Source organism: Haliaeetus albicilla, chromosome 12, assembly GCF_947461875.1.
Source record: "Haliaeetus albicilla chromosome 12, bHalAlb1.1, whole genome shotgun sequence".
Lineage (NCBI taxonomy): Eukaryota > Metazoa > Chordata > Aves > Accipitriformes > Accipitridae > Haliaeetus > Haliaeetus albicilla.
In genome coordinates, this window is record NC_091494.1 from 32,996,228 (window position 1) to 33,011,698 (window position 15,471).

The 15,471-nt window shown below is 47.5% G+C and overlaps 1 long non-coding RNA gene across 1 annotated transcript in view; it reads right to left on the minus strand.

Annotated features, from left to right (window-relative positions):
• Window positions 1-15,200, minus strand: part of LOC138688316 (uncharacterized) — a 30,310-nt gene extending 15,110 nt beyond the window's left edge. Inside the window, exons 1-2 of the long non-coding RNA XR_011327343.1 lie at window positions 13,179-15,200; window positions 4,986-5,124 (exon numbers count right to left, since the gene is read on the minus strand). This is a non-coding gene — a long non-coding RNA (uncharacterized lncRNA). The remainder of the gene's footprint in view (window positions 1-4,985; window positions 5,125-13,178) is intronic.
• Window positions 15,201-15,471: the final 271 nt, after the last annotated feature.

Sequence of the window (15,471 nt, forward strand, 5' to 3'; positions counted from 1 at the left end):
GACCAAAAGCAATTTTAACTTCTGTTAAAAGAAATGGATCACAATTCTTTGCCTTTTTTTTTGGGGGGGGGGGTGTCTATTTCTTGCAGCAAGCCCAGTGAGTTTCCCATATCCCTTGGCACTGCTCTGCAGCCTAACAGATCCCACTGCCAGAGCACTGGGCTGCGTATTTGATTTCATCTATTGCTGTATAAATTACTGAGTGTCCTGTTTCTGCCTTGCTTTGGCCTCCTGCAGAAGGAGTCACACTGGAGGTACACTTTGCAAGGGCTCCCCAGGAAATGGGCTAAAGCAGAATTTGGCCCCACATTGACTCTGTGGCGTCAAGTTCTCCCCTTTTATTTGCTGGAGGAATTCAAGCATCACTCTACTGCTCCAGTCTTTCTATCTACCGCTGGCAAATAACACAGCCAAAAAGGTTATCTGCCTTCAAACAGAAATAGCTTATGTTTAGAAAAGAATTAAATTTTGTTCCCTTTAGAGTTGCGACCACATCCTCAAAGCTGTTAACCTGAAAGTGAACTTCAGATAATAAAACTCTAACCTCACCCCTTCAGAAGAGCTAGCAGTCAGCAGCTACCTTGTGTACTCTCCCGTTATCTGCCCCATCAATTGCTTGATAGGACAGCTTGTTTTCTTTTTCAAGGGAAGACAGCTACTAAATCTGCGCTCCCCATCCCTCTCCTTAGCGCTCTTGGGCTTCTCCACAGCTGCAATGCTTTTCCATCGTCCCTGCTCTCAGTTAAATAAACATTATGACACATACTGATTGCTTTAACAAACTTTACTGTTCCACGTCCTCGGCAAAGCACGGTTATCTTTTTACAGGGAACATTCCTTTCCTGTTGCTATGCCTACTTCAGCGCCATCCAGCACGATAGCCAAGACTGCTGAACTAACCCTCAATTTCCAACGACTCCAGTTTGCTCATCTTGAAATAGCTCAGAAGGGGTGTGGGGCCAGACCGCCAGCAGATGTGAGCTGTCAGAGCTCCTCTGTCTGCAGCCGAGCTCACGCAGTTTATCCCAGTCGAGGACCCGGCGGCGGCTGTTGGAGGGTGAATGTTGTCTTCTGAAAATGCCCTGGGGCTAAAAATGGCTGGGTGGAGTGTAGGAAAAGGGAAAAGAGGGGTATGACTGCCAGCATAGCCGGGAAAGGTTGGTTTTATCCTCCCCGTAAGGCTGCATTTGGAGTTCTGTAATTTGCAATTAAATTGCAGAATCCAGAAATATTTCTGGCAAATGGTATTTCACAACCATTCATCATCGTCGTGCACAATTTCCTTCACACGACAACCTATGTTTTAAAACTTGCAAAGAGAGGGGAAACTGCCATTTGTTTTGGCCAAGCCAAAATAGCACTTGGCCCCGAGACTCGGGGAGCCCTTGCTGCTCCAGTTGATAAGCCCTGGCGGGCCAGCTCCTGCCAGGCGGGCGCGGGCACCACGTGTTTTCACGCACACCACATAACGGTTTCAAGAAATGAGTATGTTTCAGTTTCCCCTAACCAGCTCGTTTTTCACATCTAGCACAGCCGTGCCTATTGTCAATGTGGTTGTGCCACTCTGTTAATTACCACAGAGAAACCTAGAGATCTTCATGACAAATTCCCCTGAAGTCAGTAATTTCACCTTTTTCCATGTTGTTTTCACTTCCCCTTCTGCAAACATTTTCTTCTCAGTAAAGGACAGGTTAGCTCCTCAAATACTTCAATTCTCAAAGGTCTGATTATTTCTGTCTAGTGGAAACCCAGATGCAATAACTCCAAAATGTATCTAGCATGCTGGACAATGCAGAGAGGCCAGCAAAGCTGAAGAGGATTTCTGGCAGCTGATCAGTTGTAAAAGATAGTTCTTCCTCTAGGCATCAGCTAGAGTATTTTTGGGTCCGCAGGATGTGTGTGCACACTGCCCTTGCAGCTCTCAGTTTGAATACTCCTGCACCTTCATGCACTGCAAACCCAAACTATTATCTCCTTTTTCTAAGGGCATCAAACAATATACATGATCTAATTAAGATTTCTTCTTTTAATCTTTCTGTTTAGTTTTTTTCATGACCTAGCCACAATACATTGGACTAGTTGTGCATGGGGGGGGGGGGGGGAAGTACAAGGGTGTGAGCAGAGGAAAGGACTTGAAAGGAAGCAGATAAATCCCAGCCTGAGTCCCTCCTAGCCTGTATCCAGCAGCGAGCACGTTGCCAGCCACGCAAGATTTGGGGACAGCCCCCTTTCCCAGGCCAGGCTAACACTCACCCCTTGTTGGGGGATTCACCACCTTGTCCCCATCTCCACCTCCCACCAAGGTCTTGTGCCCAGAGCTATGTCCATCTCGTGGGTCTGGGAGCACTGGGAGGATGTATCCTGGGGGATCCTACTGGGGATAAACTGGGGTGTCACCCCAGGATAAACCCAGCACTTAGGGAAGAGATTTCTGTCCGTTCTCCTCTCAAATGGGGTTGTGCACGATGGCTTTCTGGAGACCTTCCACCTACCCTGCCCCAAGAGAGACAGCAACGGCAGACAACTTCTTCCATAGCTGAACCCAGCAACGCCAAGGGATGCTTCTGCTGGCAGTCCACCAAAGACTCATCTCTGGCCACGGTAACGCAGCCAGGGCAGCACTCAAAGCTTGCACGGCTCAGGAAGCAAAGAAATCGGAGAGCTGGATGGGCCCAAACCCAGATGGAGAGAGACGGCCGCATGAATGGAGGAAGTGATTCAGAATCTGGAAATGTGAACAGCACAGGCCGCATGCACTGGGTCTTGAATTGGCCTCTCTCAACACAGAACGGTTGGGGGATTTTTCTGGGACTCAGACAGAGATTCTTGGAAGTGTGTCAGGAGTGGGCTGGGTGCGTGCGCCAGATCCGTGTGGAGAAAACCTCCTGGTCTGGAGCATTAGCTGAGTGTTTTCCCTTCTTGCTTTTTGCAGGTTATACAAACTGAAGTTCAAACGGCCACATTCTTTGTGGTCATTTGCTTTTATTAAAGGAATAATGTATATATACATTGCCAGCAAGCTCTACACCTAGGAGATGTACTGTGGGTTATAATAGGATCAAACTGGCTTTCCATGGAAAAAGCATGTCCAAAGGCTTTTTTGGTCCATCAGGACAACTTTGTTCTAATTCCACTACCCATTCCCACTGAACTGCAAATAGGTCAAGCCAGCAGCACTAGAAAGGGCTCTTTCCCACCATACCCTGTTAACGTGTGCTCTGTTCTGCACTGGAGTGGCACAGTGCAGCCCCCCTACCCTGGACCCTGCAGGGTTCCCTCTAACAGCCAGTCCCTGGCTCCCATGCCAGGCCCCCATCACTGTCCTGTTTTTAAGCTCACCTTAGCCTAACAAGGCTGCACTGCTGGCCCATCTTTTAGCTTTTCCATACCATTTCCTAAGCATGAGCTCTGGTTTCTGTGTCTCCATAGAATTGGATTGCACAGCCTAATTGTTCTAGCTTTTGGTAAAAAAACAGCCTTCAAGATACCCCAGGGACTTCCACACCAGCTTGCCTGGTTTTCCAGCTCAACTGTTTGAGGCCAGCAGACCCTCCAGCCCTGCTTTGGCTCCTTTTTGCCCCCATTAGGCAAAATGCTGTAGGAGCACCTAAGCTACCTTGGCTGCTTTTGCAAAGGGTTCCCCTGATCACTTCCACCTTCACTGCCATCCCACCTCAGCCCCTATCAGCTCCTTCCAGCCTTTGCCATCTCACCGTCCCTGCAAGATGCTTATTTTCCTAAAATCACCCCTTGTCCTGCTCATTCAGCCTGTAGAGGTGGAACGAGTTCACCTTTCCCTATTGCCTCTGGTGTGGCCTCTGCCAATTTACATGTTGGCTGGGTAACACAAGATCAAAGTCAGCAGCAAGGCCTGGGTCCCCAGGTGGTCGGATAATCTCAGATGCTGCTGTAGGAGTTGTGACAGTCACAGAAGAAGGAGAAGATCCAGGAAGGTCAGTCCCAGATATCATTGTGTCTGATTTCACTTCTTTAAATTGAATTGGGATTGACTTACATCCGAGACAGTCTTTGAGAAATGCATTCATGGTGGGTCGGTGGCAGGGTCCAACACTTGGACGCTCCGGGATGCATGGCGTGGGATGAAGCACTCAGGAGCATAAATCAGTTCCCCACAGGACAACCAGATGAAATTTCTGAATTCATCCCTGAGCTGGCTCTGAATTTGACACCCAGGAAGGGCCAGATCTGCCCGCCTGGGAAATTAATGTCTTCCAGACCAGCCTCAAACCTGGTCCTGGAGGCAAACACACCTCCCTGCCCCTATGTCCTCTGGCCATGGACTGGAAACACCCCCTAAATTAGTGGGAAGGGAGTCTGCTTTCCTGTTTGTGCAAGAACTGACTTCTCTGAAGATTTGCCAGTGGTGGGGCTGGGTTTAAGAAGAATAAAATACTGGTGAGATGAAGGGGAGCATCAGTGAAGGTCAGTGAGTACTTTGGATTAAAATTTCTCCCCAGATTTATGTGAGGTTTGCATTGTCTAGCTTTCTTCTGCTGGGTGATTTCTTGCATTCCTGTGGCACAAGAAGCCAAATTCATCCTTGCTCTAAATCCATTTATTTCTCTGCTGAAATGAATTTTGCTCTCGCATTTCAAAGAGCAATGATGGCAGAACAGCTACTAAGCTCTGTGAGACACAAAGGACTTGCGCCTGCTGCAACAGCATAATCATAAACACAGTTTATGCCCTCTGAGGGAGGTCTGTGGATGTTTTACCTTTGGCTTCCAGCAAGCTGAGCTTGCTTTGAGCCTGCCTCATAGTTCTTCTCTTTCAGGGGAAATGAAAAAAAAAAAAAAAACAACAAAAAAAACCAAACCCAAAATCAGACCCACATTTCCAAATTCACCTATTCCCTACCAGCTTTTTAGGAAAAATGCATGGTGAATCTTTGCACATCTCCCAACAATATGCGCAGAACAAGAATGGTTTGATGAAGAAGTGGAGGAAAAAATCAGCAAACTTACACCAAGGTTGAGCAACAGATGAGATCCTGTCACTGAAGAAATGACATTATGAATCTGGTGAGGAGGAGGAACAGACTGTTTGTTGGCTTTTCTATCTAGGAAGCAGCAGGCTGCCAGAAGTCTCCAGTAAATGAAAGTCCTGGAAGAGAGTAGCACGATCTGTCAAAGGGAAGAGCTAGTGCTAACCAACACCATCAACAATTGTTGACAGATGAACCTTCCCTAGACCACTGGGTCTGGAGAATTTCTGAGGAGTGAGCAACTTCTGTCCATTACAGAGGCTCTTGCAAAATCCCTGCAAAATCCCAGCTCAGACTCAGCTATTCCAGAAACAATTGAGTAACTTCAGAATAGCAAGCACATATCTAAATAACCCCTCTTGATCCTGGGCCCAGCAAGGGGCAGGTGGGAGGACACTGAGAACCCAGATGTGCGGAGGATAGGTAGAAAGCGTACTGTTTCAGCCCCTTCTGCAACCATTGGTCTCCTTGAATTTTTCCTTTCCCCTTGGCCAACCCCAACACCAATGTCCCACCAGATCTGCTATGGCTTCAAGTCCAGGGTCACCACTCCTGTCCTCTCCCCCGCAGTAGATGCTCTTCTGGGTCTGGGTCAGGGAGCTGAAATGCTCTGCAGTGTTCAGATGGCTTCAGACATCGGTGAAGGAAGTGGTTTCACTCCTGTGGAGCTGCAACGGCAGCAATGGGGCTAAAGAACTCCAACACCTGGAGCCACAGTCATATAGCCTTTCAGGGTGCCAGGTATGTGAGTGCTCCCCTCAGCCTGTTCCAGCTGCAGAAATCACTGCTCCCTCTAATGCATTGTCTCTCCTTGTTTGTGTCATCACCCCTTCCCCAACATATGAAGTGTGTTTCTATCATTTCCTATTTCTAATTATTTACTATTTCTAATAATTTCCGATGGTTTAATCCAAAACGGGCCAGTTAGGGAAAAATGGAACAAACCAGTTGGATCAGAGGTAGTGACTCCCAGAAGGCAGCCGTGACAAGCAGATGGGATGGGCTGGTCATAGCTTTTGCTGGAGCCAAGCAATGGCAAGTGGACTGGGACCAGTCGGGGAACTTGGCTTTGCAGGGAAAGAAATTGCCCAGCAGGATGGCAGTGGCAGTGCCACCTCTATGTGGGATGACTTTGGACACAGCAAAAATCCCTGTGACAGGACAAGAACATTCAGGGAACATCCAGGTCCCCTTGCTCTGCAGAGGCAGGTCAAAGCCCCCCGGGTGTTCCCGCTGAGTCTGGCACCTCCACTCGCCACACACCGCAGGGCCATGCTCCGGAGGCACAGGCTGGATCCCAACAACATCTCAGGTCACACCAGGTGGGAACGTGGCCAGGTCTGGCTTAGATGCCTCATGTGCACTGCGAGGCACAGGATCAAATAACAAGTGCATTTACCTACCTGCGAATGACAGATGCCCCCATATTTTTTTTTCACTCCAGCCCATAACCACTGCACCAGTATATCCAATAGCTGCTTGCTGTGGCTACTCTGTGGTAAGAGGACACATCCCAGGCAGCTGGAAGGACCATGATGGGTTATCATATCTGCACTTCCTTCCCCTCCTTCTTCCCTAGTCCATGGCCACACAAACGAGATTTTAATGACTTACTTTCTAAGAGGAGAGATTCATACCTCAAGCAGGAGGCACAGAGCATGTAAATAACTGTACCTTTTCCAAAATTGGTATGGATTTTTCTGGGAGGCTGCCCTCCTTACAAGCTCTCTATTTTAAAAGATCTCTTACAAGAAAGTTGTCATTCAGTTATGTGGCATTTTTATAAGCAAACAACTGCTGCTCAGGAGTCAGCTCAAGTCCAACTGCAAAAGGCTGTAAAATGCCAAATTCATTATTCCGGGAGACCATTATGTCTCAGGGCTCCCACCACCTGATCCAGTAGCAGATCTGGACTCATTTTCCAGCATGTTATAGTTAACTCTGGCCTCTTAGAGCCACAGATTGCTTAGCCCTGAAGCAGCAAGTTTAATATCCCTTTCAGAACATCATTAGCATTAACTATTTTTACTGCATATTCTTGTTATTCATGTAAACGGATCCCCCTTCGGGCCTTGCTCCAGGCAATCCCTTGAGCATTCGTTCAAGTGAACTTGGTGCACTCCAAGCCGCGGCAACAGGCTGCTCCCAAATTTCCTGCACATGTGATGCTCACTTAGCATGTACTTCACAACTGGACCAGTGGGACCCCTGATCATGTCCTCATGGTCACTGGGCACAGCAGCAGAGCGTAACTGCACCAAGTTCCTGAGGCTCCTGAGCCGGAGGAGAATGAAATGGGCACCGGCACAGGCAGACAGGAGTCGAGCATCGCTGCAACACGCACCCACCGTGGCCAGCAGCTCAGCTCTGAGCGTGTGGCAAAGCAGACCCAGGGCAGATCCCCCTGTTCCAACATGCTGCGGCTGCAGGAGGGCCCCTTCCAGCTCTGCTCCACCCTTGCACATCACTCTGGGAGAGAGAAACCTTCCCTGATTTTTTTTTTTTTTTTTTTGGTAAGGCAGCTTGCCAGCCTCTTTGTATCACTTTAGAAGTGCAAAACAGCCTAATCTAAATCTCAGGTTCACACCTAGTTTTTGAACGGAATTTTTGGACCGAGCCAGATTCTTAATTTGGAAGGATGTTACCTGGTGGCTCTGGAGTCAGGATCAGCAGTAATGCATCCTTTCCTCTCATTAGATTTTCCCATTTGTTTTGCATTAGAAGCAATCCTAAGACCTGCACTGCTGATAGGAGAAAAGTCTTCTCCCAGGAAGAGCCTTTCACTCTGATAAGGGCATTTTTCCTCATCTGCTGCGAATGTCATTGCTGCAACGTTCCCTTTTAGCACTCTGGGCTGTAGCTTTATATTAGGCCAACACAAATAATAAGTCCTAAAATGAAAACCTCCAGATGATCTTGGCAGAAACAGCACGTCCATCACAAATGGAAATCACATTTGATACTCCACAATGGCAGGAAACTCACCTGGTTTTATTTAGTCTCCACACAGCTATGTGCTATTGGCACTCCTCCAGCATATCTCTTTTGAGAGGGACTTTTTTTTTTTTAACTGTCTGTTAGTGGCTGTCCTTTCTTATCTAAAGCACCCTGGATGTTTGATTTTCACTAAAGCCCTTCACTGAATTTTTTTGTTTGCCTGCTGTAAAAAAGTAAAAGGGAACTCAGCAATTCATGCATTCACAGCTCTGTTCCCACAACAAGGTGCTTAAAATAAAGAAATTGGCTCAGGGTAATTGCTTGATATGAGAAAGATTATACAGGCAATGAACATCTGTATCACAGCTACGGTTGATGGCTCTGAGTGCTGTATCATGTGCCAGGAGTTCTCTGCCAAAAAAAATACTTAAAAAAAAATTTTCCAACCCCACATATGCTTATATAAGACTTATCCAGTATGCAAAGAAGCTCATGAAAAAAAAAAAAAAAAAAAAAGAAAGAAAAGGAAAAAAGACTAGTGTGTTGAAATAACACAGGAAATTATGCAACTGATACCTGAACCTGAGCATTGCAGATCCTATCCGGAAACTTCACTATCTCACCAAGCTTTAGTAAAATAAAACAAGTTATCCTTCTTTTCGAAACTGAACTTGTTGATACAGAGTCAGATGGAGGTTTTGCACCAACACGGTCACTGCAGGCCAGAGCAGCTGTAACATGGGCCAAGTTTCGTGTCATCCCCAGCATCTGGCAGGGTAAATCCCCCCTCACCCTCCCCTCAGCTGCACCCTGCACATCATGGAAACCTCCAGGGCTTAGCACACATCTGAGGGGCTCATGGACACTGGCTGCTCCTTTGCATGGGGTTGAATTACCTCCGCAGCTTTTAGCATGCAAGCTGCATGGATAAATGGGAATGGAGAAACAAGTTTGGAATAAAATCAGCTGTGAATTTTTGCCAGAAATTTAAGCTGACCCAAAGAAAACTTGTTTCTGAGATAAGTTCAAGAACATTTCCCACCTTATTATTTCCATGTTTGCGTTTGACATACAGGAGGGTCACATCCCTCCCACTCTTCTCCAGGAACCTCTGCTTTAGGGGCTCTGCTATCCCACTCATCCTCTGCACAGGAGTTAACCTGGCACTCCCAGAAATTCACTTGGGAACCTGAAGCAAAGCCACAGAGCCCATAACCCCCCTCGGTTAACAGGTGAGCGTTACGTGAGCTACAAGTTCACTTCTCAGCACATGACGGGGGAGTGCAGTCGGGACTTGCCCAGGCACAGCACGGGGAGCTCAACATCACAGCTTCAGACTTGTAATAGGAGATCCCCTTTCCCACCTAGCAAAAAAAAATTCTCAGGCTCAGATAAGCTTGTCTGTCCTTTTCCTTGTGCTCAAGGAGGGCTGCTGACCAGGGAAGCTCTAGTTCAAGTTTTGTTTCGGCAACGAGCTCATCCATCCCATCACTAACCACCCTTGCTAATGGTTTGTGTCTGCACTAAGGATCCGGACACCAACTGGCAGCTGGAGCAGGAGGAAGAGAGAAGGACCAGACATCTTAATCTTGCCAACCAGTCGCGTAGCAAGGGGAAGGGAAGGCAGAGGCAGGACAGGACCAGAACTGTCTTCTTGCCCTGAGCAAAACACTCATACGTCTCTCCTGAAAGAAGACATCTGCCTGCAAAATGCTTTGATGGGAGAGTCCTCCAGTAGCATGGTGTGAAGAAGCCTTATGGGCTTGGCCTGGGAAGATTTGATTTGGAGTTCAGTGGAGCTGATGGGACTTTTCACACTGTCTTCGACAAGCCAGCAGCTCACAGTTTTCCTTGTTTAGCCTGTAGTAAGCAATACATTTGGGGGTACATATGCCCCTGCTCTCACCCTGGTTTCTGCCCCCACAGTTTCCACCCACCTAACTGTTAGGTTGTCCTCTCCCACTGGTACAAAACCACAACCCGCTTTCCCCCTTGCAGCACGGCTGCCTCCCCATCAGCCTTCGTAGTGAACACATTCGCAGAGCCTGGAGGGAAACTACCCTCCCCCTGGGCTGCAGAGCCCCAGAACTGCCTAAAACCAGATTAATAGCTTTATGTCAGGGAGAGAAATCCGTCCCCACTGCTGCCTTCCCAGGCCCAAACCCATAGCACCTCATAGACAGCCCCACTGCAACAATCCGGCCGTGCTCTCTGGCCCAGTGGGACCTGAGCCCTGTGATCATGAAGTAGCCCTTTGTACCTCTGAAATGCTGTCAGCTTGTGAAACAAAGCTCCAACAGTCACAAACGCCTTGATGCCCAAGAAAATGAGTGAGCAGAGGGGCTGGGAGAGTTCCCGAGCACGTCTCAGTGGGCAGAAGGAGGACTATCTAATCAGATGTGGATGGAGAACAAATAAAAACCAGCTGCTTTTCACCAGCTCATCTCCCAACTGGAAAAAAAAATGCATACACATACAAGAACAAGGGAAGAGGCACTGATGAGCTGTTATCTGAATTTATTGCCAGCATCTGACCCACAGTGGGGTCTATTTTTTTTTTTCTTCCTTTAATTTATGACCCAGTTTCTCATCATGTCATGACATCACCTAGGGAGATAGATTTCATAAACATGCACACACATCACACTGGAAACAGGATAAACCCCTAGGCCATCCGGGGCTCCGTGCAGCATCACCCCAGCAGCAGTCCCCAGGCACCCTCTCTTCCAAGAAACCACTTGGCGTGGCCGTGACAGAGCCACCCACCTCCCAAGTTTTACTGGGCTGAAGGCAGCTTGGAGGGGATTTTTATACCACACCAGTCTAAAAGCAACGTTGCACCCTCGTGTCCTCTTGCCCCACCCTAACTGCACTTTCCCTCCGAGGGAGCCAGACAGCTCCGTACTCAGAGATGATTTATGCTGTTTTCTTTTGGCAGTAAAATATATCAAATCCTTCAGAGGCTGGGTGGAACCAGAATTGCCTTCTCCATCACTCAGTCCAGGCTCAGACTGGAGAAGCCAGTGGTCAGCATATGCGTGACCGACATGTTCCCTGGTCCGGTGTCAGCCCGACACCAGCAGCACCCATGCGGTTGGCCCAGGAAGGAGCCCTTGGCTTTCCTACACCTAACATAGGCAAATTGATGGCAGATCTCTTGTTCTAAAACACTCTGATATTTGCTTGTCTGCCTGCAGCTTCCCTTGGTAAGAAATCAGGGACTACCCATCTTCACGGTGGAAATCTCAGCTGAAAGGTCAGGGCCAGATGAGCACAGGGCTTGAACTTCCCTCTGCTTTCGGAGGTGGCAATGCAAGCTAAAGCTCAGGGAAGGCACAGTTAAGTACATAACACTGTCAGCATAAGGGCAGTTTGCCTCCAAACTGCTTTTAAAAGCAGTTCAGCCAAACTGGTGTGAGAATGGATGGAAACCAGCGTTGAGACTAGCAGCAGTAGTGCAGGCAGGTATTTTGTGGATTCAATATGAATGGTTCAGGCTGCAATCCCAACAGCTTGCCTTAACTCGATTACTTGCAAAATCAATTAAAATTCATGGAATGGGAAACAGGAGGAAAACAAACTTCCCTAGTATGTGAAGGCAGGGAGAAAAATACAGAAACCTGGCCTTACTATTTTAGAGAAAGGGTTTGACCAAGGAAGAAAGAAATTTATTTTCTGTTTTTACAAAGAAATGTTCAGTACAGATGGTGGAACAATTGGAACAAGCATGTCAGCCCCCAAATGTACATGGGCCATTAGGAAACCCAGACAAGCAAATCAATTACAGCAATTGTTCTCAATACTTTCATTGCCCTCTTCATCTTCACAAGGCATCATTACACCATGGTATAAAGGAAGAAACTGAGACTAAAGAGCTGGCCCATAGTAGCAGAAGATGCAGGGCAGGCAGGGGATTACAGCTCAGGTCCCTTGGGTGTTCCAGCTTCTCCTGATTCCTGGGAACCTCAAGCTGAGGCCCACAGCATGGGTACAACCTCATTTCAGGACAACATGAGTCTTTTTAGAGCTCAAAAAGTGCTTTTGTGTCATCAGTCTTTAAAAGAAGACCAACATTAAATAATGAAAGTGAATGTGACTCTAAATCATCCCTTCATAAGGTTTGTGAAGAGCCCCAAATCTCAAATATCAGGCCTGGTGGTGTTACCTGCTCTGAAAATACAATGCAGCCCTGGCGTACTTCCTCCATCACATGAAAGTCCTTAATAAAAACAGCTAAAGAAGAGCTGACCAGACCACTGGTATTTAGACTATTTTCTGAGATGTCTTCCTTGGGGCATTCAGCTTTCTCTTTATTTTCTCATGCTTAGGACAGAAGTCATCTTTAACAGACATGGTACATGACCTCATCATTAAAATATACTGCCATCACAACTGGAACTTCCCCCATTTGTTAGCATTGGGTTTAAGATCATGTTGAACCCCCGACCTCCTGGCTCCACATTAAGATGCCTAGCAAGCCATTGCAGTTAAGGATGCTATGTAATGAGCCAAATCATCCTTCCTGCAACTCCAACACAGCCAATGGAGCTGGGCTAGAGGTTATTCTGCTTCAATGATTTTAGCAGTCTGTTGGAAACGCTTGTTATAGGTAATCCTTATATAAATAGTTGTGAGGCGAGTGGAAGGATATCATGATTAAAGAGTCCTGTCCTCAAGGGTCACAATGCAGAAGATGATAGAACACTCTCTGTTTACAGATCTGCAAACGAGCTGCAGAATCTCCCACCCAGCAGGTGACATACAACCTACCTCCAGGCAGAGAGCAGGCATAGAAAACAAGTTAGGGAAGGAAGGCTTCTAAGACTCTTCTTGCCATAGACTGAGAGCAAGCAGGCTCAGCCTCTTCCACCCAATCCTTTTCTGAAATAGGATCATCTCATGCCTTCCTCCCATCAGATCAGCATTTAACCACACAAGTGACCCCACCTCACAGTATGCTGAAGACAAAGTCGTTCCTCGCACCCACCCTTCACAGCACCCAGACTGAAAAACCCAGACAGAGGTCAGGTTAGCATCAGACCAGGGAACTGACTGACTTGTCCATGCAGATACCCAACTATGCTTGCACTGGTCCACATTTCCATCAGCACAGATGTGCCTGAGCTGGGCCAGACACCAGCAGGGCCAGATGACCCCACAGGGCTGTTCAGGAATACAAGTCTTGACGTCTAGTTGCTTCAACCTTTTCTGTGCACCCAACCTAAAATCTACCTACCCAACTGCTCAGCTCCAGACTGATGTTCTCAGAAAAACCCCAGGCTTTCTGCAGCGGTTTTAACCCAGGAGCTCTGGGATAATCTCCTGGTGGAGAGGGAGCCACCTCCTCCAGCCTGTTTGCTGGTTAGGATAATTCTTTCTTTGACTGATGATCAAGAAGCTATTATGTACGGAGAGGGGAGTGGTCTGTTCTGTAATGCTCGTGGCATTGCTTCAGTGCTTGGCAATTCTGTCTTGTTATCACTGGTGGAAAATTTTACAGGCCACTGACAGACCTTCAAACGCAGCCATTGCTGTGTGGAAAATCCAATTTGCTTTGGAAGTCTCCTGACACAAGGCCTTGTCTTCATGGTCCCTTGGCAAACCATTTTCAGCACATGCACTAGTTCATGACCCTGTGATTTAACGGACATCATTAAATTTTAGCAGAAGAATCCATCACTTTGAAGGAACCCCTAACAAGTGTGTGACCTAAAAGTGAGTCCTAATATACTGGCATCTCCACACAAAGGGCTCCTTTTCTCTTAACATTTGGCTTATCTCCATGCCACTCCCAGGTCAAGTTCAGTAGTAAGCCCTCATAGTCAATGCACCATTGAGCTGCTCCAGGAAAAGCAAATAGCATCAATGCAAAAAATGTAAATGTGCATTTCTTTGCAGCATCCCCTGTTGCCAAACAGATAACAAGTTTATGTAGGCACAGAAAAAAATTCCTATTTGAATAATTATTGTTTGCTTATAAATTAACCCACAGAACTGTGCCACATGCCGTAAAACAATTTTACATTACATGGGCTTTAACGGTAGGACTGGTATAATAAACTCTATGTTGAGTCACCAAATTCCTCACATTCTTTGACTTCCCATTCTGTCTCAAATGTCAGATATCTCACTAGGGTAACACAAGCAGTAGCAAGGGCTGGGGGTTTGCGTGGGTTTTAATTGTAAAAGCAACATTCTCACAGAAAACGACAAGGTTCACAACCCCACTCTGTGGCTTAGGCAGACTGGGGGAACTTCAAAGGCTTCTTGTCTCCCCACTGGGTGTTTTGGGGTTTAAGGCCCCTCACGTCTGGCTGAGGGTCTCGAAGCTGTACAGCAACTGTAACCCCAGGTCACTGAGCCTCTGCAGGCTACTGCCTTTTCATGAAAAATATGTACAAGAGTGGGTCTGAGCATGGTGGCCAGCTTGGTAAGACTTATATTTGGGATGCAAACAACCAAATCTCTGCAATAGCCTGACAGCTACTCTCCATTCCCATTGTACCAGTCCAAAGCAAAGGCAGAGTAAGTCTTTATCACTTGGAGATTGTTCAGCAACATCTAGGCTTTGTTTATAGCTTCAGTATTTAAAGATTTTAAGATCCTGTGGATTGTCCTCCTCCTTTGTATTCTGGTACAGTGGAATCCAGACTTGTGCTTGGTTATGTAGAGATCATTTGTGTTTTGTAGCTTTCTTTTGGTTGCTCCTCTGTCCTCAGCTAAGCACCAGTGAAGATGATGCACCTTCTCCGGGGAGCCAAGAAAAACCCGTAGGCAATTTTGACATAACCTTTCTCCCAAAAATGCAAGTGATGCTTAGACCTTGTCTATGTCCTTAAGCATGGATGCTTGGTGGAGGCAGCTTGCAGGAGCTTAGGAAAAGCCTGGGAGCTCAGAAATACCCCATGATGTTCCAAGACGTGTGTATGTGCCTGGATTAAGAGAGAAATTACCCAGAGCCAGCACGAAGAGCTGGATTTCCCTTCCCTCATTCCAGAGCACAGGTTTGGTCTGTGTCTAACAACATGCTGATCCAGGGGTAAAGTGGAGCTCAAGGCCATGGCAGCAGACGTGCAGATTTGACACTTGCGAGTGAAGTGAAAGCACAGGCAGTTCTGGCCCAGCAGCCGCAGCCCTGCTCCATCCAGCTCCCAGCTCCGGAGGAAGCCCAGCAGCCCGCGGGAGGATGGTGTGCACCTGCGAGCCTTTTCATCTCAACGACATGGCCCCGTGCCTGCAGTTTTCCAACGCTGACAGAAAGAGGTTGAGGGTGAAAAGCGAGCTGAGTGGTTACAACCGGATCTGTTTCATTCCTCCTGGGACCTCTCTGGCATGAGCCCACTATGCTCGTCCAAGCAGTCTGTGCTTTAGTCAATCTGGCAGGAGCTGGGCTGAGGAGGGAAGGGACTTGGCACCCTGCAGCCACAGAAAATTCAGAAAATGTTCTGGGGGTCTGGCCACCAAGATTCACTTCTTTTCTACCTCCTCTTTAATGCAAGCAGGGAGGGGAGTGAGAGCTGCACTCCCCA